General features: G+C 41.9%; 1 protein-coding gene across 2 annotated transcripts in view; it reads right to left on the bottom strand.

The window, feature by feature from the left end:
* The window catches only part of akt3a (v-akt murine thymoma viral oncogene homolog 3a), a 72,248-nt gene extending 57,440 nt beyond the window's left edge, over positions 1 to 14,808 (bottom strand). Inside the window, exon 1 of one of the 2 annotated variants that reach the window (XM_061745924.1) lies at positions 14,691 to 14,808. The gene's annotated coding sequence lies outside the window, so the exon portion shown is untranslated. The remainder of the gene's footprint in view (positions 1 to 14,690) is intronic. The other variant, XM_061745925.1, reaches the window with a different exon arrangement.
* Positions 14,809 to 25,174: the final 10,366 nt, after the last annotated feature.

Here is a 25,174-nt window from a genome sequence, read left to right as displayed (position 1 = left end):
TCATTGTCATTTAATTCTCCTTTTCAAAATGCACTTACAGCTTACATGTTTGGACTCACTGTGCTGAGTCACAACTGTTTTTCAAGATATGTGTAACCCCATGTGGCAATATTGATCATGGTGTCAGTGGCTTCCAACTAACTTGTTATTGAGACTTGAATGCAAAATGCATCTGTGTTTGGCATAATGTGGTAAGCCATGACCCATTTATGCCTGGAAAGACACCTTAACAGCTTTGTGAACTTCTTGGATGCAAGAACAAATCTGAAAAGGTATTCATCAAGAAATGACAGACTTAAATTGTGTTTGCATTTCAGAAAACTTGAAAAGAAGTTGCATTAGCAATATCGTTCGGTCCTTGTACCTAATCACATTTAAAAGAAATCAAATTCTTTAAGTAGACACTGCAGAAATTCTGGATAAAGTTTAAACATGATACTGTTAATTAAAAAATAAAAATCCTAATTTAGGGTTTAATCTTAATCAAGACAACCATGGTGTGGATTTCACTAAGGAAAATGAGTATTAAAATAAAATTTAAAAAAATGTAACGTCAAGAATTGTATTATTAGTGAAGGGTATGGCTATACGATCCCGTATCTTGTATCCTAAGTGGAAAAGTAGAGAATTCATCATTACAGTCTATGAACAGCACAACCTTGGAAAAGTTGGTGAATTCACCCACAATTTCACCATAATTCAGCTGAGCATAAACTGTCATGTTTGCTGGATTTATTTTTATAAATCAGTACACTTTAGTGCAGCTTTAAGCTTTAGAAGTAATCCAAGAGTGAGTCACTGCCTCTTGGAAACATGAATGGGACTTTTGCTTCCCAAAAAAAGAGTCCCTCCCACTTTACAATAAAAATGGAATCTGTTTGACACACACATGCAGGCTATTTAACGTTTTAGACCCATATAAAGTCTATACAGTCTCCAAAGCAATTCTGCCATCACTTTTAATCGCAAACCAACAACGCAGGACAAAATATTTGTAAATAAGTAGCTAAAATATGCAAAACATTTGTGTGGATCTTTGTTACAAATCATGTACCAAGTTGAAAACATAAAGTATAAGTAGATTGTGCAGACTAACATTTCATGGAAAATCAGCTTCAAATGAAAAGCCTGCAATCCTCTTGTAGGTCAGAACATGACACCCTGCCTCACCTAACCTCAAATCAACTTTTCTCACCCCGTTCTGAGGCCTCATATAAACTCTGGCTGACATTAACAGCAAAGAACCCACAGTCCTTCTCAGAGGAAAGCCAGCCTTGGCAGGGCCTCAAGTGTGACAGTGCACACACAGACTGTATATCAACCACATTCATGTGCATATCAAACTGTGTACCATTCATACTTCCCATTTTCAATTCATGCTCAAAAATGTATTATTTTGTTTTTAAAGTGAATGGTTGTTTTGTTATTTGTCTTTGAATCAGATACCTATAAATATAATACTTTTAATTTTAGGCAAAAATACAAAATGGAAAATAATTGTGCCACAGGACCGAATTTGAAATTATGTGACTCAGAACCTACTGTAACATTAATGTTATACCTTTTCTGGCTGTGACGATCCATCTCCATCTACACTGATGATCCGTCAGCCATGAACAGTTATGTGTTGTTCGGAGGAACAAAACGTCTTACCCTACCTGCTGTTTTGTGATAACGCCATCAGCTATAAATGGACACTAAAGCTGCTTTAATGTGTATTCTAACCTTCGCTTAAACTGTTTAAATTCTCCAACTGAAAAAAGAAAAAAAAAAGGTTGGGGCTGTGTTATCAGGTTTCCCGTTAAGATATCACTGGTAACAATAATCCAATGGAGGTTTTTCTCAATTTAAAAATAACTTTCTGTGGAAGTGCATATTTGAATGAGGGAACATTTCTGCATAATTTCACAGCAATTTTCCATGAAATTACAAGGAACAACTGATGATGATCCACGTAATTCTAGCACAGAATAATAGTTAATTAAACATCCCCATTTTTAATAAAAATATTTACAGCCTGCAAAATACTACTTTGTTTCATATTGTTTAATTTCACATCCATGACAACTCTGAGGGGAGAGGTATCTTTTTTAACCACATCAGGGATTTTTTTTTAAGTATATATTTATAATATATAGGGCTGGGGGTAAACAGTTATTTTTAAAACGATTAATCAGTCGATTATTTTATTGATTAGTTGACTAATTTAATGAGCAATTGGACGATTATTCTAACGATTATTTTTTTGTTGTTCGATTAATAAAAAGCATAATGTATAAAATAAATATAAATTCTTTTTAATATAGTTTATTAAACAACACAGTTTTGCACAGCAAAATAAAAAAATATAGAATAAAATTATACAAAATAAAAAGGCCGGCCCGTTTACTCTTACAGTCCAACAAAAAAATCTCTCCTGTACAAAATTGCAAATTGTGCACGGCAGTGTTTTGCATTGCACTGCATATTATCTAAATGAGTTAAAAATAACATATCTGGCTAAAACAGGGCACTGTTTCACACTAAATTGTTGTTTTCGGTAGGAATCATTTTTTGGTGGCACTTTAGCTTCTGATAACCAATAAAAAAACGTATTTTAAGCCAGTAAACAGAGTTATGACGAGAAAACATCAAAATGTAGGAGCTGATGCACACCATAATTTGATCATGTGACATTCGTTTTTGCAAATATTTTGCTTATTATATTTTGCAATCTTTATGGTCCCGTCCACGAGAGACAAGAGAGTGCCTCCGCTTTAGATGTTCCAACATCGTTGTTGTGCTGGTGTGCTATGCCAATTCCAATTGATGAAGTACAAATTGTTTGTTTTGGGTGACCCACGTGTGCGTGGCGATGCGTCGACGCCAAAATATGACGTTGACGGGTCGACGTCATTGACGCATCGCTACAGGCCTAATAATATAAGGCGTAGTTTGACAGTCGCCTCAGCCATCATCACTTCTTAACTGACAGTTTATATTAACCCAGCGTTAGCTAAACACAGCAGTACTTTCTGATTTCACCACCAACACATCATGTGAGGCGGGATATCCTGCTGTAAACATCAGCCAGCAGAGCTGCAGCTACTCTTGACGAGGGTAAGTTCGAAAAGCTGGTAAAAAACTGTACAACTAACTTTGATTGATATAAATTGGGCATGTTCCCACCGGCTACCAGAGAAACATGCCCCTTATAAAGAAAAGGTTGGGGTTTTTTTATTTTACATTCTATTTGAAATCAATATAGCTTCCTATGTGGGTAATTTAGCATGTTAAGGTGTACTGAGTGAACAGCTAGTGATTGGAATCAGTTTTAACGGATCAGCCAATTCAGTATTGGTAAATAGGTATGGACCAATATTGGCATATTAATGTTTGTGTCAATGTATCGGTTTCATTTTTTTTTCCAGTTAGTAAATTAGTCATTTGTAGTCCTGAATAAGGCTGAACGAATAATCGAATTTACGATAATATCGCAAAATAAAACACGATTTTGACATCCCAACGTGAGTGACGTGAGTGAGAGTGAGCGTGCGCTCAACTGCATCAATTCTTCATGCTGCTTTACTCAAGTTGCGCCATGGCGTCTGGCTAGACTGTTGTTTTACAGTCTATCGGCTAGATGCAACAGTCTGAAGTTGAATCAGCTGAAATTCTGTCTGGAAGATGAAGAGCACATCCATAGGATTATTTCGTCAGTGAACCAGACAAGCCAAAGACAGGAATCATTCATTGCCTAAAATGTTTGAAAGTGTCGCTTGCGAGCGCAGTTTAAAACAGCAAAGGAAAATCACTCCGTCAACAACTGAGTCCTCAACGAAAGATGTGTTGCCAAAATGTGTTGTAAAATCTGATTTAAACAGATCGGATAACAACTCGGATAATGCGGTGGACAATGGATGGATGGATGGATGATTTAAACAAAACAAACGTACAAAAAAAAGAACTCTTTCAAATTTGTACTAACTTAATTGTTTTGTCAGTTTAAACTTTGTTTTTGAGGTAGTAGATCTGTTGGTCTGAGGTGTTGAAGTAATCTAGTCAAAACTTTTCTAAAAAAAGAATTAGTTATATCATTATTATTAGTCTGTATATTCTATTTACTGGCCAAATCAAAATATGTAAGACTTAAAACAAGGATGCCTAGTCTTTGGAAGAAAATGTTTCTACTAAATGTATATAATATTGTGTTTGTATTAAAATCATCCATTAGGTTTTATTTAAGAAAAACATTTGCATATTAAAATCGCAATATTGTGGCTAAATTGTTCAGCCCTAGTCCTGAGAACTTTGATTCTTTAAGGAATGATTTAAGTGAATGCTGAGTAAGAATTACTAATCTTTTTGTTTTTTGCCTCATAATGGTGCTCACCGTGCAGCATGTCTTCAAGTCTTTGATATCAAGTTCTTCCGAGTGAATTCAGAACGTTTGGTTACTTTGTAACCTTGGTTCTCTGAGTAAAGAGACTATCTCTCCACTCCGTTACATATTTCATATGTACGAGGATGACCCCCCCTGCTGTCAAGGTACGTGGATATTTCTTTAAGACACACCGGCTTGCCCGGTCACGCCCTCAGGTTTACCTATAAAGCACCTGTGATGGCGTGTAATCAGTGATAGTTTGATCAAAACATGTCTATGAGCGGCCTGAAAGCTGGAGAGATAGTCTCTTCACTCAGAGAACCAAGGTTACAAAGTAACCAAACGTTCTCTATCGTATCGAGACTATTTCTCCACTCCGTTACATATTTCATATGTACGGGGAACTCTTTAAGACACCCCGTGAGGAGACGGTGCAGCCCACAAGCCCAGTACACCGAAGAGTGACATCTCCTATTCTTCTACACTATTTACATACCAATCAGGACAAGGCCCCACAAGACGCAAAAGGCCAAGCCTGAGAGGCAGACTTGCCGCTCAGGACAGTTCGCAAGCCGTAAGACTGACCAAAAGAAACTAGGGATGTCCCGATACCATTTTTTTCACATCGAGTACGAGTACGAGTATTTTAATTTGTGTACTCGCCGATACCGAGTACCGATCCGATACTTCTACAACAAAAATAACTAGGCTAAAAATACAATGAAAAATGCAATGAATTGGAAGACAGGTTTTATTTGCAACAGAAATTCAATTTTAAACAAAACTCGGCCAGCGGGGCTTTCCGCGCTTTAGTCTCATCACAGGTACCGGTACATCAACTGTGCATGTGCGGTGCTTCAACTGAAGCCGTCCGTGTGAAACAACCAGAGGTGGGTAGTAACGAGTTACATTTACTCCGTTACATTTACTTGAGTACGTTTTGGGAAATTTTGTAATTTTAGGAGTAGTTTTGAATCACTATACTTTTTACTTTTACTTGAGTAGATTTGTGAAGAAGAAACTGTTACTCTTACTCCACTACATTAAGCTACATTGAGCTGTTACTTTTCTTTTATCCCTTTTATCCACGTACGCGTCAATCTCATGACACCACTGGGTGATTCTTTGGGAAAAACTGATTTTTTTCATAAATCTTGCCACAATCCGGCCTCAAGCTCCTTTAAGATTAATTTAATTTAGCTATTTTTTATTTTTTATTTATTTTATTGATTTAATTTGCCTGAAGATGATTATTTTGTACTTCAGATGTTACTCAACAGTTACTCAGTACCTGAGTAGTTTTTTCACCAAGTACTTTTACTCAAGTAATTATTTGGATGACTACTTTTTACTTCTACTTGAGTCATATTATTCTGAAGTAACAGTACTTTTACTTGAGTACAATTTTTGGCTACTCTACCCACCTCTGGAAACAACATAAACAATCGAATAGAATTTAAAAAACAGGCTAAATGAAATGATGTTACACACTCTTGTACAGTAGGTGGCGGTATGCTCCTTAAAGTTGGTTGCGATCCGCCAATAAAACAGAGAAGAAGAAGAACATAAATAATCCCATTGTTACAGTCCGGTTATAGAGAGTGATACCCGTGAGTGACACTGGCAGTGCCGTTTCAGGCAAGATAGTGACAATTAATGTAAGCAGGATGTCAGAAGGGTGGACATATTTCAAAATAAGGGACGACGACAGGAGCAAGACAGACTGCGGGCTGTCGGCGCGGCTAACGCGGCTTACCGGCTAATGCGGCTAACGGCTAACCGGAATGTAACAATGGGATTGTTCATGTTGTACTGTGAGTTACGTGGAGTGTTTAATAAAGTTCCCTGTGAGTAAGGGTAATACTCAACCGTCCAGTTTGTATAATTAAGGAAGATAGAATTGACTGAAACAGGGAACAGCCACAGAGCTGCTGCTCAGCCAGACTGCAGACTGACCCGGGGAGCCGCGGGGCGGCTCAACATCTCCCCCTAGTGGCGCTAACCAGTAACTACAAGTATCGGTGCGTGGTATCGGAGGATTTTTGCGAGTATGAGTACGAGTATATGAGGGCAGTATCGGCCCCGATACCGATACCAGTATCGGGGCATCCCTAAAAGAAACCAAACAAAAAGTCAAAAACAGAGCGGCCGCTCAGATCAGCCCGCAAGACGCCAAGCTGACCGAAGGAGACAACAAAGGATGTAGCCGCCTACCGTTGAGTCACACCCAGCACAGCATGGGCAGGAGCTGCTCAGTTGCACCAAGGACGATATCCAAGTCCCAAGGAGGGACTGAAGGTCCAGTCCTACGAACCGCAAGCCTCTGGGCACCCTTAAGGAACCGGGAAATCAGGGAGCAGTCATCGGGAGACAATGCATGCTCACCGACACAAACTGCCTTGACAGCCTCCAATTGAGACTGCAAAAATGACAGGATGCCCCGGGCGGTGGTTGAATAGGGATCCATCTGGTGAGTCCCACACCAAGTGGTAAATACCCCCCATCGGTATGAGTATGCAGCCCTAGTGGAAGGTGCCCGGGCCGCTTGCACAGTCTTTACCACAGACTCCGGCAAGCCTAAAGCCTGGAGCCCATCCCTCTCAGGGGCCAGGCCACCAGTCTGAGCCCCGCTGGGAAGGGGTGGAACAGGGCTCCGCTCGCCTGGGACAGCAGGTCTCGCCGAAGCGGGAGAACCCATAGTGTGCCGTCCAGGAGAGGTGGAATTGCAGAAAACCACAGCATGTGGGGTCAAAGAGGAGCCACCAGAATCAGCCTCACCCCTTCCACCTGAATCCTGTGAAGGAGAAGCAGAGGCGATTCTAGGGTCTGTTGGGGCCCTAGGCAAAAATTTCTAGGGGGCCCCTCAAACCAGCATTCATCACCATTATGTTATAATAAACTGACACCAACGAAAACTTTATGAAATTTTGTTTTTTATTCCAAATGTTTTTCTTTACCTTCGGCTGAGCCGAATCGGCTCCATTTAAAACTTCCAGAATGAACGTTAAATTCTGTGCACACGACACTGTGTAGTTTTTTGTTTTTTTTTGACACTGTGTACAGGTGGATGATCCGTGATCATGGGAATGACGACATCGGGGCCCTTGAGGGAGGTTTCTTACTGGCTACTGAGATGTCATTGATAATTGCCCTATGTTTGTTTAAGGAGGAGGATGTGGTCATTGCGGTTACCACATTTTGAGATCTGTGGAGTAAAAACAGCCTTCAAAATACTTTTTAGTCCTCAATACCCCTGACAGGAAACACCTTTGTTTATAGTAATAATTAAAAAAAATATATATATTTTTTTTTTTTTTTTTTTTTTTTTTTTTTTTTGGGGCCTCATGGGCCCCCCAACAACTCGGGGCCCCAAGCAGTTGCCTGCCTTGCCTGTTCACAAGCTGCGCCCCTGAGGAGAAGCTGGAGAAGAGTGAACAGAGGGAAGGCATAGAGAAGACCCCGAGGCCATGGGTGCGCCAGCGCATCCCACTCCAGGGGAGGATCGTCGTTCTTCAGAGAAAAGAATAGGCGACAATGCATCGACTCCCTGGAAGCAAACAGGTCGACGTCCGCCCCGCCGAAGCGACGCCAGATCCCCACGACCACCTGAGGATGGAGTCTCCACCCGGTGTCGGCCCTCCTCTCGACATGAGATCTGCTGCCGTGTTCAACGGTCCCGGCACGTGCACAGCCCTGAGCGAACAGAAGAGGGGGTGAGCCCACTGCCACAGTGTGGTTGCCAGCTTGCATAGGACAGGGGAGCCCAGACCCCCCTGTCTGTTATATAGGCCGCTGCTACTGTGTTGTCGGTCCTGACGATGACATGGTGACCTCTTTGTCTTGGCAGGAACTGTCGGAGTGCCAAAAGGACAGCTGTCAGCTCCAAGATGTTTATGTGCTGGGACATCCAGCGACCGCTCCAGCGGCTGTTGACCCCACAGCCTTCGTGGACAGTGCCCCAGCCTGTTTGGGATGCGTCTGTAAATACCAGTTGGTGATACATCACCGGTCCCAGAGCACTCACGTTCACCAGATTGGCCGGATCCCTCCACCAGGAGAGGGCCTTTTGGAGCCTCCGAGAAACCACAACTGTGATCTGGCGGGACATCTGTGGACACAGGGCCAAGCCCAGCAGGCATCGTTGAACAGGTTGCATATAGAGGAGGGCAAGAGGGACAACCTGCACCATGGCTGCCATTAGGCCCATGAGACGAAGGCAGAGCCCCCAGCTGACCCAAGAGTGCAGCTGAAAGTGGCTGAGGCAGGCCATGAAGGCCTGCTGCCTCTCCAGAGTCAGCATGATAACCGCCCTCCTGGAGTCCAGAACCGTACCCAGGAAGGTTGTCACCTGAGAAGGCTGGAGCTTGCTCTTCTTGTAATTCAAGCGTAGACCCAGGGTTCGAATGTGCTCCAGAAGCAGGGCCACGTGGTGGCGGCAGAGCTTCTCCGAGACCGCACAGACCAGCCAATCATCGAGATAATTGAGGATGCGGAGCCGCTGCAGCCTCATGGGTGCGAGGACCGCATCCATACATCGGGTAAATGTCCGGGGATATGCCGAAAGGCAGGAGCCGAAACTCGAACCGTCTGCTCTCGAAGCCAGACCTCAGAAAACGCCAGTGCCCCTGCCAGATGGGTATCTGGAAGTATGCATCCTTGAGGTCCACAGTGGCAAACCAGTCCCCCATGGTAATGGCTTGCCGCACCCTGGGAATCGTCAACATCCTGCACCTCAGGGGCCGCCGATATTTGTTGAGCCCCCTGAGGTCCAGAATTGGGCGAAGTACCCCATCCCGCTTGGGGACCAAGAAGCAGCAGGAGAAAAACCCAGCCTGGTGATCCCCGCACTCCACCTCCCTTATGGTGTGTTTCTCCAGAAGGGAGGACAACTCCTCCCGCAGAACCTCTGCATGTTGAGGGTTGGTCACAGTAGTGAAAGTGGCCAACCTTGCCAGAGGGGTCTGTGTGAAAACTGTAAGCGGTAGCCATGAGTCATGGTGGAAACCACCCATGGGGGTCAACACAAGGCCAGCCTACTTTTGTAGGCATAGGGGGAGGCAGAGTGCCCTGCCAGGGTCTCGAACACTCCCCCCTCCCTTGTGTGGCTTCGGCCCTCGACTTCCCAACTTTCCTTTTGGGCGTCTTAGAAAGAGGGGAACCTGCCCGCTCCCCGGAGAAATATCTACAGCGGGCCTCTCTGGTACGTGCAGACAAAATAAAACAATTCATGCACGACTGTGGGCTTTCTCTGGCCAAAAATGCGTGCTGAGGTCCCAAACACTCAATACACTCATCGTGGCCATCCTCCAGAGGCATGGAAACCTCACAACCCATGCAAGAGTGTCCATGCTGGGCCGCCATGATTGCGCAATCCTCGGTACAATCACTCCGCTCCTTTGCAGGGGGCGGGGCCGACAGCACCTGGAGCGTCACTGATTGTTTACACTGGCTCAAGTACTCATGACTAGCCTGGCCAATATTCGAGGCTTTGTGATAGCCTAGCTTGTTTGTTTGTCTTTTGTTTGTACTTATGACAAAAAGGGAGAGATGTCTGCTGTCAGCCGACCCGGACTCGGTCGGCGCTTAACACGGACTATCACTCTGAGGACGCACCGGCGTCTAACCACCTCACGTTGTTACCGGAGGCAGAGAGATGCAGGCTCGACTGGAGAGCCACATCTTCCCACCCACTGTCAGCCGACTTAAACAGTCTGCACACCACGCGGGCTCCACCGAGCGCGTCAACTCACGGAACTAGGGTTGTCCCGATCAGGATTTTTTAGCTCCCGATCCGATCCCGATCACTTGAGTTTGAGTATCTGCCGATCCCGATTTTTCCCGATCCGATCACTTTTTTTGGCTCCCGATACATTTCCGATACTTTTTCCCAATCAGATACATTTTGGCAAAGAATTAAGTAAAAAAGTAAAGTAAAAAAAAGTAAAGTAAATTAAGTAAAAAACTGTATTGTCCATTCTCTCCAACATGGACATATTTTTGTTTTTTCACTGACTGCATCATTGGATCAAAACAAAGCTTATCAGCTCTGGTGCCACAAAATGTAGAAACATGAAATTGTAAACTAAAACAAAAAGTTCAGAATAGTAAAATAACAAAAATAAATCAATTTCACTTCAAAAGGAGGTAGTTTACTTACGAGGTTTAAAAGTTGAATGACATCCAGTCAAACTCACAATCAATAAGAAAATGAAAATACATTTTGGCTTAACCGTAGTGCAGAATTCTCAACAGCATGAAATGAATAGCAGCAGATATTCATTGTGGCTGTTATAGTTTTCTGTCACTGTGTTGTGCTGATGTCACGCAGAGCGTAGGAACCAATTGTGGTTGTTCAGACACGGACCCTTTAGACCGTAACACCAGCCTGCAAAATAGCAGTCCGTCATCCCTGTGTTGTTACCGAGTCAATAAAGTGGACCAAAAGATGATTTACGAGTGACGGATAATCATTTACATAACACTACAGTCACTTTTCTCCGACAGCTTTTCTTTGTTTTTAAAACTTTCAGACCGTTTATCTGAGCGTAGCCTAGCTGCTGTTAGCTCTCTGTTAGCCACGCTTCCTTCCCCACCAGCACAAACGATTCTTCAGCCGCCGGCGCTGCCCAAAATCTTACAATAAACACACATCAACTGTCTGTATTGTTAAATGCAATTATAAAATGATTAAATAATTAATATATGTTAAAACATAGGCACAGAGCAATAAGCAAACAAATAAGACGAACTGGCCTGGAGCTGCTGGAGCCGCTCTGAGCTGCAGCTGGGGCTCAGAGCAGAGCCGCCCGGCTCTTCTGGCCGCTGCGCCGACTCCGCGCTCCCAGCGCTACCGGGTCGCGGAGTCGGAAACCAGCCGGCCGAGCCATAACAGTATGTCCCGATACTTTTTTGGCCGATCCCGATCTTTTGAAAATGATGTGATCGGGCCCGATCGATCGGCCACCCGATCGATCGGCCACCCGATCGATCGGGACAACACTACACGGAACCGTGAGCAATACGTCGGCATGGGGAATCACATCCGTGATCAGAAGACTGCACCCAGCACGGATCCAACCGGGCGTGTTAACTCACGAAACCGCGAGCAATACACTGGACTAGGAGCCGGTTCTGTGTGTTTCTGGAGAAGAAGAAGGGAAACAGCAATCCAGGGAGGCTGTCCGGAGACAGACGCCCAACCAAAGCTATGGTAGGTAAGTGGATTGACGCTGCACGCACGCACGCACGCACGCACGCTCGCACGCTCACACTCACACTCACACTCACACTCACACTCTGTAACAACCTGTGCTAACTGCATGCGAGCGTCCGACTATCGCGTCGCACTGCGTGGCATCGGACGCTCTCTGTCCACACTGAAAGCGTTCTGGGCCCCCACGTTATTTTGATTGACAGCTGAAACTCGCTTTTTAAAAGGCTGATTTATGGTTCTGCGTTACACCAATGCAGACCCTACGCCATAGACTACGCCGTCGATTTTACGCGGAACCATAAATCTGCCTTTATTCACCGCACTACCCGCCTGTGCGCTCCTGAAAGAAACTTCTAAAATAACTCCTAAAAGAGTAAAAGATGTGTGTAAAAGATGGGTGAGTACTTGTAATCTTCCTACGTTTGCACTTTCTAAGCAGAAAACAAGCTTGATATTTTGATATTTAAATGTTCTTCTATCTTCTACCTGCCGCTCGCGTTGAAAGCCGGTTGAAAGCGCTGTAGGAAACAGTCATGGATGAGGAACGGCTGATCCAGTTAGTTGAAATGAGAAGTTATCTCTATGATACCTCCTCATTTCATTATAAAAACCTCAATAAAGTGGCAGAAAGAAATATTATCCTATTATTATATTATTATATATTATCTTATTATTATTATTATTATATCTTATTATGTTATCAGAACCTTCCAGCTCCCTGGCGATCTCTCTCCAGCAGCTGCCACTTTATTGAGGTTCTTGTATTGAAATGACTGTTTCCTACAGTGCTATCAACCGGCTTTCAACGCGAGCGGCAGGAAGAAAATAGAAGCAGGGCGTCCGACAAATGTTCAGCTCAAAACGGCGCGCCGCCTCGCGCTGCGCAGCGTTGCGTCGCTCGCGGCCAGTTAGGACAGTCCAATAGAAAATAAAGCAATGGAATTGATTTTGTCGCTGACACTCGCTCGCATCGCTTGTAGTTAGAACACGGAGTAACACAGATCGTCTCACGCTGCACCTTGACTCAGGTGGAGATCAAACAATCACTGATTACACGCCAGCACAGGTGCTTTATAGGTAAACCTGAGGGCGTGACCGGGCAAGCCGGTGTGTCTTAAAGAAATATCCACGTACCTTGACAGCAGGGGGGGGTCATCCCCGTACATATGAAATATGTAACGGAGTGGAGAGATAGTCTCGATATGATAGAGAACTACAACCTCTATTGGCACAACAAACAAAACATTCTGGACAATAAACCCAACACTTAAAAGACCCTTAACCAGCTGAAGACCTCCTGTGCTAAATATGCAGGCAGTTTCTGATGATTGGCCAAAAATCAGTAAATCAGACCTTAAACATAACTGGAAACCCATATCATCTGAGAATATCAGTGAATTTCTAGTCAAAACAGTTTGTATACATTTGGTGGTGGGCTCTCTCAAAGCACAAGCATCTTTTGTCAACACTGGCAGAGGACACAAGCTCTTTTCATATAGCCAATTGAAGACCAGATTCCTACATCTTCACTGTATTTCTTCTCAATTCTGTTTTTAAAAGTACAGAGACAGAAATGTAGATCAAAGCTGTCACTCCTTTGACTCAGTTTTAGGGCTTCGCTTCTTTTATGGCACCGACTGAAATCCGTTGGTACCACCTTGTATTAAAAGATGCCCGGTCATTTGGTTCCCATTTTCGATACCTGGGATGCGCAAAGTGCTGCCTGTGATTGGCTGTAATGTAAAGTTGTCGCAGAGCCAAACCGATCTGAGTGTGTACTGTAAGGGAAAGCTGGCATGGGAGAACATGCTGCCCTGCACACTGAAGCAACGGTCATGCCTCTGACTTTGTGATTGAAAGTACACACTGGAACAGCGCTATGCTGCCTCTGCTTGGTCTGTGTGAAACGGCAAAAGCAGGCAATAATACAAGAGAGCCAGGATCCTACATAGAGGATGTAAAATAGAACTAAAATAGTTTAATATAATTCCAGTTGGTAGTGTGAATATTTTTCAATCAAAAAAAAAGACAAAAAAATGCAATATTAGTTTCTATAATGTGAGTATTTACTAAACCAGAACTCTATTCTGGATATAACAAAAAAAACAAACAAACAAAAAAAACATCTCATCTCTGAACTTAGGATATACTGTAGAAAGCAATACTAGAATTTTTAAGATATTAAAGACGAATTAATGAGAATAGTCAATGAGCCATTAAACAAGTTTGGTAAAAACATTTGATGAGCTGTAGTATTACCAATTATAATCAAAGACTATGTAAAAATGTAAAACAGCCATATAAGTTGCTGAGTATCACCCCAGATTTTTGAATAAATAAATACTTTGTTTGTTTCTTTGACAAAGTCTTTGTCATATTAAAAAGGTTATAAGCTGTCATATCAAAAAAACAAATATGGTCCCTTACAAAACTCACAAAGCATCTGTTGCACTCGATGATCGACCTTGGACTTAAAATCAGACCAAAAAGTATAATAATGAGGTAAACAATACTTAATTCAAACGCCTGGTAAACTATAAACAATATTATTATGACAATTTCTCCTACTGAAAAGATCCCGCATAGTGTTTAGGAGATATAGGAGCCACCACTGCGTCACAGAGCAGATACTTGGTGGCTCCGCTCTGACAACAGCGAGGCGGACCTGCAGCGGTAAGGCTGATTTATGGTCCGCGTTACACCAACGCAGAGCCTACGGTGTAGGATACGCGGCGACACGCACTGTAGGCTCTGCGTCGATTTAACGCAGAACCATAATTCAGGCTTTACCTGCAGGATCAGCGACAGGTGAGCTGATATTCCCGGGCACCTGCTTGCTCTGTGTCTATCACTCCCGCTCCGGGTGACTGAGTGACGTATAAATATGCGAGACTGCCAGCTGAACTGGGCGACGGTCCGAGGTTTGCACAGAAATAGTGTTTTGGAGCGGCTGCAGGACGGACGTCGGAGAGATCCGCGCTGCAGCCGACGGCTGTTGTGAGGAAGACCGGTGACGTCACTGATGGACGCGAAACCCCCGTTTCTGCCGTGAACCCCCCCAGTTCCCCTGCAGCACACGCATGCAAACACAAGCGCAAAATGCGCACATCTTACCGTCTCGTAATTTTCTGCAGCCAACGAGTGTAAGGGGTTGTTGCTCGGCGTCCGGTTTCAACTCCTCTCTGCACTTATCTCATCCCTCCATCCCAACATCCCGTGCGTGTCTTCTTTCTAGCAGTTAATAAGCCAACTATCGCGAGAATCAGGAGTTAAGGTGGTTTATCTGTGAGATCTTGTACATCCTCCAAGTGCATGTGTTGTGTTACGTGCTGTAAAGGCTGAGCGGAGTGAACATGAACACGGCGTGATTTTGGGATGGTGAATTAACAGAATAAATCAAAGTAAAATGTCTTCTTGAATGGGAAAGGTTAATTTGCGCTGCTTAATATTTAAAAAAATAACAATGAGTGACAGTTACAACAAGTAACAGTTTGAAAAGATAGATAATCTCACACCAGGGCTTTATTATTGGTAAACAGTATGTGGACAGATCACAAGACCAAGTATTTTGGTGTAAAAATGTATTTCAAATTCAAATTCAAATGTATTTAAAATTCTTAAGACTTTAAAAGTGTTTGCCTTGATAAACAAAACAAGTGCTGTCATTACATTTTCATTTATCCAAACTTATAGTGGGATTCATTAATTTAGGTGGTCAAAAATACTGTTTACCAAATTTAGGTAATGGATGATAATGCTTTTAAACATGCATCCCTTTGCCTTTCCTTACTAAACCAAACGTGTTTTCAGATTAACCTTTTAGTTTAATCTGAAAACCAATTATTCTGTTTTTTTTTCCTTCAACAAAAACGGAATAAATTGTAATATTTTTCAAGTTGTAACTATATAGGCTATCCAGAATTTGCATACTTCTACTCTTTTTTTGCCTAATTGAATGATAAAAATCGAATTAAAAATAATATCTTTATGCCATTTTACAATCAGATCATTTTTCACTTGCTTTGCAACAGCTAATGTTTTAACCAGTGGTGTTCTCAAACACATTCAAGCTACTGTGCAATGTCTTATGTTGATTTTATCCTGAAAATGACTTCTGCATGCACCATGTTCACACTGTGGGTTTTATAGTCCATAGAGTATTACTACTGTACCTCTTTGCTTTTTGTGTGTCTGTTACATATTGACACAATCATTGCTTATAGAAACCTATAATTTCAGCTAAGAGATAGTTACAGGTGAGTCAGTATGATGAACAAACCTCACAGCCTTTTCTCATTCTTGTATTGCAGGACTGTACCTTTTACAGAGCATGTGAATAAAAGTCTTTAAATAATGCTAATCAGCTGAATGATGCCAATTTAAGATGTTTTGGTTTTTTAAGATGCCATTTTTTAATCTAATACTTCTTGTGCATTTGTTTTCAATGTGTTTCAATGGCAGCTCTGTCATTACCTTTCATTTTATTTCAAGCAACGCTAACTTTTGTGTTTGACTAAAAGTTTGGTTGAAAGCACTGGAACTCAATAATATGCTAACTCAATAATATGCACACAACTTAAAATGCCATAGATACAGTGCAACAACATTCCCCACCCCCCCAATCATTTGCTCTCTCCCCTGATCTCTCCTTGTCTTTCTGCCCCAGCGGTACAGAGCACGGAGCTGGGCTGCAGTTGCAGAAGGTGTATATTGTATTTTATTGGGTCATGGCAGAGTACAGGGTGCAGACACAGGTGGAGCTAACGTGTCAGATAATAAATGTCTGTACCATTCTGGCTTCTCTCAACACACACACACACACACACACACACACACACACACACACACACACACACACACACACACACACACACACATAAGACACACACACATACACACATTAGAGAGATAGAGAGAGAGAGATGGAGGTGCAGCAGAGGTGAGGTAACAGAGGTAGAAGTACAGAGACAGCTTGAAAAGGAAAAAGGCAACACTGGGGAGCCCTTCTGTTCTGTTGCTGTGGCCAGACGTGTCCCTACAACACACACAGCATACAGTTGGTCAGCCTCTTCAGTTCATACATGAAATGGTAGTTTTCACCAGAAAACGTAATTTTTCTCATTGGCCGTTAGGCCCAGTTAATCAGTCTTTCCTTTTTATCATGCAAGGACTGTTTTTGTTTATTTTGATTCATTTAATAGATTTTTGTGGTTATTCTACAAATGTTTTGTCAAATCTCGTTGTTTTAAATGTGCCATATACATTAAGTTTGACTTAATATGAAAAAAGTCTAAATATTTGGGTTGTTGGTCAACAATATTAGTTTGCAGACATTTACAGCGATTGGTAATGACATTATTAAAAAAGGGTCTATACATTTTAGTATGTTTTAAGATTACATATGAATAAATTAAAATTAATCTTTTAAGAGACTTAAATCATGAAAACAACTGCAATAATGAATTTCCATTCAGTCATGAGTGGAGTATTTTCTGAACTAGTGGTCAAAACTAAATTGGCAATTAATAATAATAACTGCTTCAATAAAATAAGATCACACTCAGCAGGTTCCATACTTAGTTTCTGTGTTTTTTTCTTCTTTTTTTATTTTGTCTTCTTTGTTTTAATGACACCATAAAACTGTGTAGCTATAGTCCTGTTTCCAGAAAAATAAAATAGAAATTAATTTTCCTTTTTGCAACAATATTTTAGTTTGTCGGAATGTTTAATTATGCGATTAATTTGAACCTAACCTGGAACCATTCGTATAATCAATCATTCATAGAACCTGGACCCGAAGTAACCATTCATAGTAATATGTCAGGTTGGAACCTGAAATATGGCTAAAAATCAATCCCATGCACGACCTCAGTTTCAAAATATTCAATGTAAAGTGATATAAAGTGAGTGAGACTGCATCTGTTGGTTTTGTGGGAAAGCAAAAGGTTAAGGTAGAATCCTATACTGTAGGTACGTTTTCTCCGCATATAATATATATACTGTATGGCTGTATGTATGTATGTATGTATGTATGTATGTATGTATGTATGTATGTATGTATGTATGTATGTATGTATGTATGTATGTATGTATGTATGTATGTATGTATGTATGTATGTATGTATGTATGTATGTATGTATGTATGTATGTATGTATATATGAGAGGCCTGTAATTTTCATCACAGGTATATCCCAGCTGTGAGAGACAAAATGAAAAAAAAAAAATCCATAAAATCACCTTGTCTTCACAAGGTTTTCACACACTGTTGTTGGTATTTTGGCCCATTCAGATCTCCTCTCAAGCAGTGGTGTTTTGGGCTGTCGCTGGGCACAAGACTTTCAACTCCCTCCAAAGATTTTCTATGGGGTTGAGATCTGGAGACCTTGAAATGCTTTTTACGGAGCTACTCCTTCATTGCCCGGGCGATGTGTTTGGGATCATTGTCATGCTGAAAGACCCAGCCACGTTTCATTTTCAATGCCCTTGCTGATGGAAGGAGGTTTTCACTCAAAATCTCACAATACATGGCTCCATTAATTCTTTCCCTACACGGATCAGTCGTCCTGGTCCCTTTGCAGGAAAACATCCCCACAGCATGATGTTTCCACCCCCATGCTTCACAGTAGGGATGGTGTTCTTTGGATGCAACTCAGCTTTCTTTCTCCTCCAAACACGACAAGTTGTGTTTCCACCAATTAGTTCTATTTTGGTTTCATCTGACCATATAAGATTCTCCCAATCCTCTTCTGCATCATCCAAATGCTCTCTAGCAAACTTCAGACGGGCCTGGACATGTACTGGTTTCAGCAAGGAGACACGTCTAGCGCTGCAGGTTTGAGTCCCTGGCGGCGTAGTGTGTTACTGATGGTACCTTTGTTACTGTGGTCCCAGCTCTCTGCAGGTCATTCACTAGGTCCCCCGATGTGGTTCTGGGACCTTTACTCACCCTTCTTGTGATCATTTTTACCCCACGGGGTGAGATCTTGTTTGGAGCCCCAGATCGAGGGAGATTATCAGTGTCTTGTGTGTCTTCCATTTTCTAATAATTGCTCCCACCGTTGATTTCTTCACACCAAGCTGCTAACCTATTGCAGATTCAGTAGTTCCCAGCCTGGTGTACTGTAGGTCTACAATTGTGTTTCTCACGTCCTTTGACAGCACTTTGGTCATAGTGGAGTTTGGAGTGTGACTGTTTGAGATTGTGGACAGGTGTCTTTTATACAGATAACCAGTTAAAACAGGTGTCATTAATACAGGTAACGAGTGGAAGACAGAGGAGCCTCTTAAAGAAGGAGTTACAGGTCTGTGAGAGCCAGAAATCTTGCTTGTTTGTAGGTGACCAAATACTTATTTTACCTAGGAATTTACCAATTGATTCAGTAAAAATCCTACAATGTGATTTCCTGGATTCTTTCCCCCCATTCTGTCTCTCATAGTTGAAGTGAACCTATGATGAAAATTACAGGCCTCTCTCATCTTGTTAAAGGAGCTTGAGGCTCCTTTTAAGAAATGAGACTCTCTAGCGCCACCCTTCACCACGACGGCCGTTGGGGGTACTGCAGCCAACAGTGAAGCCGGCACGGGAGAACGGGGAGAACGTGCATGCAGCGTCATGTGACGTCACATCCGCAGGACAGCGCGGGAAATTCGGGACCGAATTGCAGCACATTTTGCAGCACACAGCCTGTTCAAGGCAAAGGAGAGATACACTAGAGGGCTCATTCTTTTGGGTTTTGAACGCTTCATCTGACATTATTACTAGAAAACTTTAAATGTATACGGATTTTTTTCATAAATCTTGCCACAATCCGGCCTCAAGCTCCTTTAAGTGGGAGAACTTTCACAATTGGTGGCTGACTAAATACTTTTTTGCCCCACAGTAGATATATATGTAAGATTCATGTAACTATTATTTTGTTCATCTGTGTATATAGGTCTATCTTTTCCTTTGGGTCCCCCAATGCAATGGTTGCTCCCAGGTATGCTCTGCTGTCACTTCTCACTGTACTGGACCCAGGACTCCCTCTGGATGTGGCAATGCGCTGCGAAGTGAATCTCACACATGCTCACACACTCAAGGTGGCCCTTGAGCACATACGGTCTGTTCACATTCAACAGCTCACACACAGATAATCATGGACCTAAACTCCCAGATTTGAATTATGATAACCCCCTCACCCCGTCCCTTACCTCTCATCTCTGCGGCTCTGCTACCCCTCCACCGCCCCCTTGTTTGTGACCCCCTTCACCTTCTGCACCTTCTGCAACACCCCCACCCCTCCCTCCCCTTCCACCGCTCTTCTACCTTCACTCCAGCCCCAGTTCCCCAGCTCCCAAAGCCCAGGGAAGCAGCAGCCACTCTGGCCTGCTTGGCACCCTGTGCCTCTTCCGCCCATCCCTGGTCTCTTTGAAGTGGCTTCAGGAGAGAGAGGTCAGCCTTGCCCCGGAGACCCGCATAGAGGTAGGGACAGCTGCGGTCAGACAGACTCTGTGCAGGGGATGCATACACAGAAGAGCAGACACACGTGCAAATATGCACACACGAGACAGGACAGAGCAGCTGCAGCCACGTTGTTGAAGGTGTGTTGTGCAGCAGGACAGCTTGGGAGCCAGTATGGTCCAGCATAGCTCTGCTCGGCTCTATTCTGGGTCACCTATTTCGCACTCAGGTGTGAAATCCAGTACGTGGATCACCAGATGACCAAAAACAATTTAACTATACGCATTTCTTTAAAAACAGCCACACTTTATAAACCTTTTTCCTCTTGTATGTCATTGCTGCTATACAGTTATTAATCTAAAATCCTCAGACTCAGTGTTAACAAACTTCATATTCTTCCTGCAGTACGCTATAACAGCAGCTTAAAGGATGTCATTATCGCAGTAATGCTGAATCACACTACAAAGTGGACCTATTATTTTGCCCAGTCTAATAACATGTCAGTGCAATTTAATAGATAGATAATAATTAAGATGCAAACTAATTGCAAATGAGAAAACCTGGCCAGTTTTGTGAGGGTATATTGGTTTCCTTTGTGCTTGTATGTGCATATGTGCTTGCTACATGTGGGGTTGTGCGGTTGCCTGCCTATGTGCTTGTACTCATGCATATTTTAAAACGTTCACATATGTGGTGCACGTGTGTTGGGGAATTCCTTCTGCTATATAGGTGTGCGCATATTGGGTATAAATTTACTTTATATATATATTTATTTAAAAAAAAAATCATATACAACAGATTCATTTATTTTCTATAGATTTATTTACAAGGGGTTTTATATGTTCAATATGTATGTCCATGCACGTGTGTATATGTATTTACATACATCATCATCATCCTTCGACTGTCGTCGAGATCCTAGATGTCACTTCTTTCCATCGGATTCTGTCGGGTTCTGTCTATCTACATACATGTATATACATATGTATATATATAAAGACATTGAATCAGAAAAAGTTGCTATTCTGTAGTATTTACTCTATTTTTCTGACACAGATTATGCAAAATAAATAAACGCGGCCGTTTTTTCCACTGAATTGGTAATTGGCCATTGGACTGTATTTTTGTACCTTTCTAGTCCTGTTGACCAGTCAAAGTACTTTTACACAACAACCTACATTCATCCATCTATATAAACATTCATACATGCTCTCTTAGTCTGTAAAATTTAAACTACAATTCCACATATGTGATTAAAAGCCTTGTACGTATGTTTTATGCCAACATTCAAACAGATTTTTGTTTTTTGATTTTTTTTTCATGTTGTATACCACCTTTTCAGCAACACTGGGAAACAAACTCAAAAAAACAGAATATGAGATAAAATCAGAACACAGAAGAAGAGGGATTGTATTATCTGGTTAGAAAATCACTAAATATATCATATAACCTTGAAGCAATACAAGCCTCTGATCTTTTAATTAATGGACCACTGACCTGCCAAACTTGGAGTGTGAAATGCAGGGTTGGGAAAGAAGTGAGAGACAGTATTGTCTGTGTTTGTGATCAACATGTCTCTTTTTAATCCATTAGATGAAATAAAATCCATAGAAAAATGAATAAATGAAAAGCACAATGTCAGGCTTTCATCCTCTTGACACCCTGAAGAAAGTTGTTATCTGGCTGTATTTTTAATACATGTACTGTATAAGCACTGCCTACGTTTACTTATGAAATAAGCAACAAGAAATGCTTATCTAGCTTGTTTACTTTTTAACTGAGTAATATTTTTTATCTACTTTTTTGACCACATAAATTATATTCATGGATCTAGACATTTAAAAACCATTCAAATCTGAAAAAGGTGGATGTGATGCATGATTTTGGTGTGCTTGAAATCATGTGAAACCTCACTAAAGTATAAGAGCCTACATTGTTATTCACGGCAACAGATGGCGCACGGACGTCGTCATGCAGAGGACTGGGTGTGTAGCAGAGGTGAGTGGGTGAGGGATTGGATGAAATGTGACAAACAGAATCCGACAAGAGAGAGCAGGGAAACTAGATAAAAAAACAACAGCTGAAATACTTAAAACAACCAGCTTGACCTGTTACAGAGGACACCTAAATGTCCCACCAATCAAAACCCACTCAGCCAGTCTCCTCTGGGTGTGCACAGCTGCGCAGAACCACTCCAGGCTAGTGGAGAGACCTATTAGCCCGTCTGTCTTTCTCTCTCTCTCTGAACCCCAGGAGGTAAACACATCTGCATTATACAAATTCTATGTGTTTTATTTGGTTACAGAACATCTGGAACAGCAGAGCCGACACTAATCCCCCCAGGAGCTCAGCTGTACACCACGAGCGCTGACGTTGATTTTGGGAAATATTGCTGTATTTATTAAATACCTCATGAAAGCCAGAAAGCCTCTCTCAACTGGGCCTCCAGGAAGGATGTGTGTTACCAACTCTCCTTTGTGTGTGTGAGTGTGTGTGTGCATGTGTGTGAAACAGTGTGTGTGCTTGTGAGTTTTAGAGGAAGTCGAGTTGTGCACATCACATCTGTCCACATCTGGGTGCACAGACTGTGTTTGGCTTTCCAGCAACTGGGTGAGATCAACATCAAAAACACACACGGTTTGAGGACAGCCAAAGGATAGAGCAGCAGCGGCTCCTTTTCACACACACACACACACACACACACACACACACACACACACACACACACACACACACACACACACACACACACACACACACATATACACACGCTTCCAAAGATTTTGATGTCCCCCAAGGGCCCCTCAGCTTTCGCACCAGCCACTTCCTATTTCTGGTCTGCTCCTCCTTCATTTCCTCCGAATGACATATTCCCGTCTCCCAGTCTCCCTTTTGTCTTTGTCTTCACATACACACTGGCTTAGGGAGACAAATTAACAGTTTATGTGTAAATGTGGTTTTTCCCCAGGCTACACACTCCTTGGGGAGGCGAAGGAGGAATCTTCTTCTCCTTCTCTGAACAAACTGCTGTGTAACATCTGCGGACAGGAAGCGAGGCAGATGTGAGAAGCTTGGTTGTCATGGGAGGAGATGCGTTATTCTCTGAGCAATTTGCATTTCCCAAATGTATTATCTGGCATGTTTGACAGACTAACTTGGGAAGGTACTTGGCCAAACTTTTTTTTCAGCGTTAAAAGAAAGTTAAAAGTTAAAAGAAAAGGCATTCTTTATTGCCGTACTTATTTAAACCACCTCAAGCACCATCATCCTTATCAGAAACAGATATCTGCTGTTTTAAAAGTCTGTTTTTTAACCTTTGATGTTTTTTTGGAGAGGGGGGTGCTGACAGGATTGGAATATGTTGAACAAAAACTGTTTGTCCAAAAAGGGGAAACAGATTTCAGGATATTATTTAAATATAAACATATGACCAGAGGTAATTCATGTGCGAAAGATTATGACGTCACCATCGCAGATTTAGGAGATAATATCCGATCCGGAAAAATAACTGACAAATACAACATCCTGCCTCTATGTCCAGTTGTTGTTTACTCTGTCAGGCTGATGACTGGATGGAGGTCCCACACTGGGGAGGGCTGCGTCACGTCGCTCTTGTGACAGATCGCCATATGGGGGGCCGTTCTCTAAGCCCTGTGGAAGTCTGCACACATGGACCTCACAAACAGAGCTAAAGCAGCGTTGCAGATGCCACCTCTGTGGTAAACCAAGGCGCTCACTCACTCACACACACACACTAACACACGCACAGTTAAAACCCTGAAATCACAGCCACAGCAGTCCAGATGATCAAGCTAATTGTGTCCCACTGTTTGATTGAATATGTTTTGTTTTGGTTTGTTTGTTTGTCTCCAAAATGGCCCTTTTGGTGTATAGATGAATGTTTGCTTGTGAATGTTTGGAAGATTGTGTCTTCAGAGCTCAGAGAAAGCACAAAACGTCACCTCACAGTAACCTAATCATTAGACACAAAGAACTTTGATCAAGCTGTTTTCTTTAAATGTGACAATTTGTACAGATTCTCTACAAATCAAATGATGCACTTAATTTAGTGAGACTCTGTGTCTGTGTGTGTCCATGTAAGTGACCTACTCCTATATAGGAATAAAAATTACTTTTGAACGCGCTCCCTGTGACCTCCAATAAGGAGCTGAACTTTTTCAGCTCCTTATTTCTGTTGAACTTTACTCTTTTGCTTTACTATCACTGCACCCGGTCAATGTTTTTAAATAAATACTGTAAATATAACGGATTCATGCAGGTTTCAACACTATTCTTAATGAATGAATGAATGAATGAAGTTTATTCAGTCATTGCAACACAAAACAACACCAAAAAAACATTGTACACAGCATTAACTTTTCATACAAAACCAAAAAAATGTGTTGAACAATAACTGAAAAGGCATAGGCAGAAGCAAACTGCTTATAAAAGCCTATCCTATAGTACCAACTTTCTATTTTTGGCTACCAACCTCCAGAAAACCAAAAAGAGAATAGAAAAGCAAAGAAACAACAAAAGGCAAAAGAAACAATAGAAAAGCAAAGAAACATTAATAGATGGTCAATTGCACTTATAAGCTTCAAAAATAGCTTTACAAACCATTTTCTTAAATACAACAAAAGAATGACATGTTTTTAAATTTATGTTGGCATCATTCCAGAATTTAACTCCAGTGATGGAGACACATCTCCTTTTCATACCTTTTTTAGCCATTTGTACTGTGAAATTACAGACACCTCTAAGATTGTAACGAGTCTCCTGAATTGAAAAGAACCTCTGTATTGGGTCAGGGAGCATTTTTGATTTTGCTTTAAACATAATTTGTATGATTTTAAAATAAAACAAATCATAAAATTTAATAACATGAGAATTTAGAAAAAGTGGATCTGTGTGAGCGTAGTAATCAGCCTTATTGATGATACGTATGGCTCATTTTTGAAGTTTTATTATTGAATTTAAGGTGGTTTTAAAGGTGAATCCCCACAATTCCACACAGTAAGATAAATAGGGAACAATCAATGAGTAGTAAATCAAATGCAAGGCCTTGGAATTCAGTATATTTCTGGATTTATACAGGATTGCGAGTGATTTTGAAATTTTCCCTTTAATATATTCAATGTGTTGTTTCCATGTTA

This window comes from Cololabis saira, chromosome 17 (assembly GCF_033807715.1).
Source record: "Cololabis saira isolate AMF1-May2022 chromosome 17, fColSai1.1, whole genome shotgun sequence".
Classification (NCBI taxonomy): domain Eukaryota; kingdom Metazoa; phylum Chordata; class Actinopteri; order Beloniformes; family Belonidae; genus Cololabis; species Cololabis saira.
Note: the sequence above shows the minus strand (reverse complement) of the source record. Positions and strands in the feature narration are given on the sequence as shown.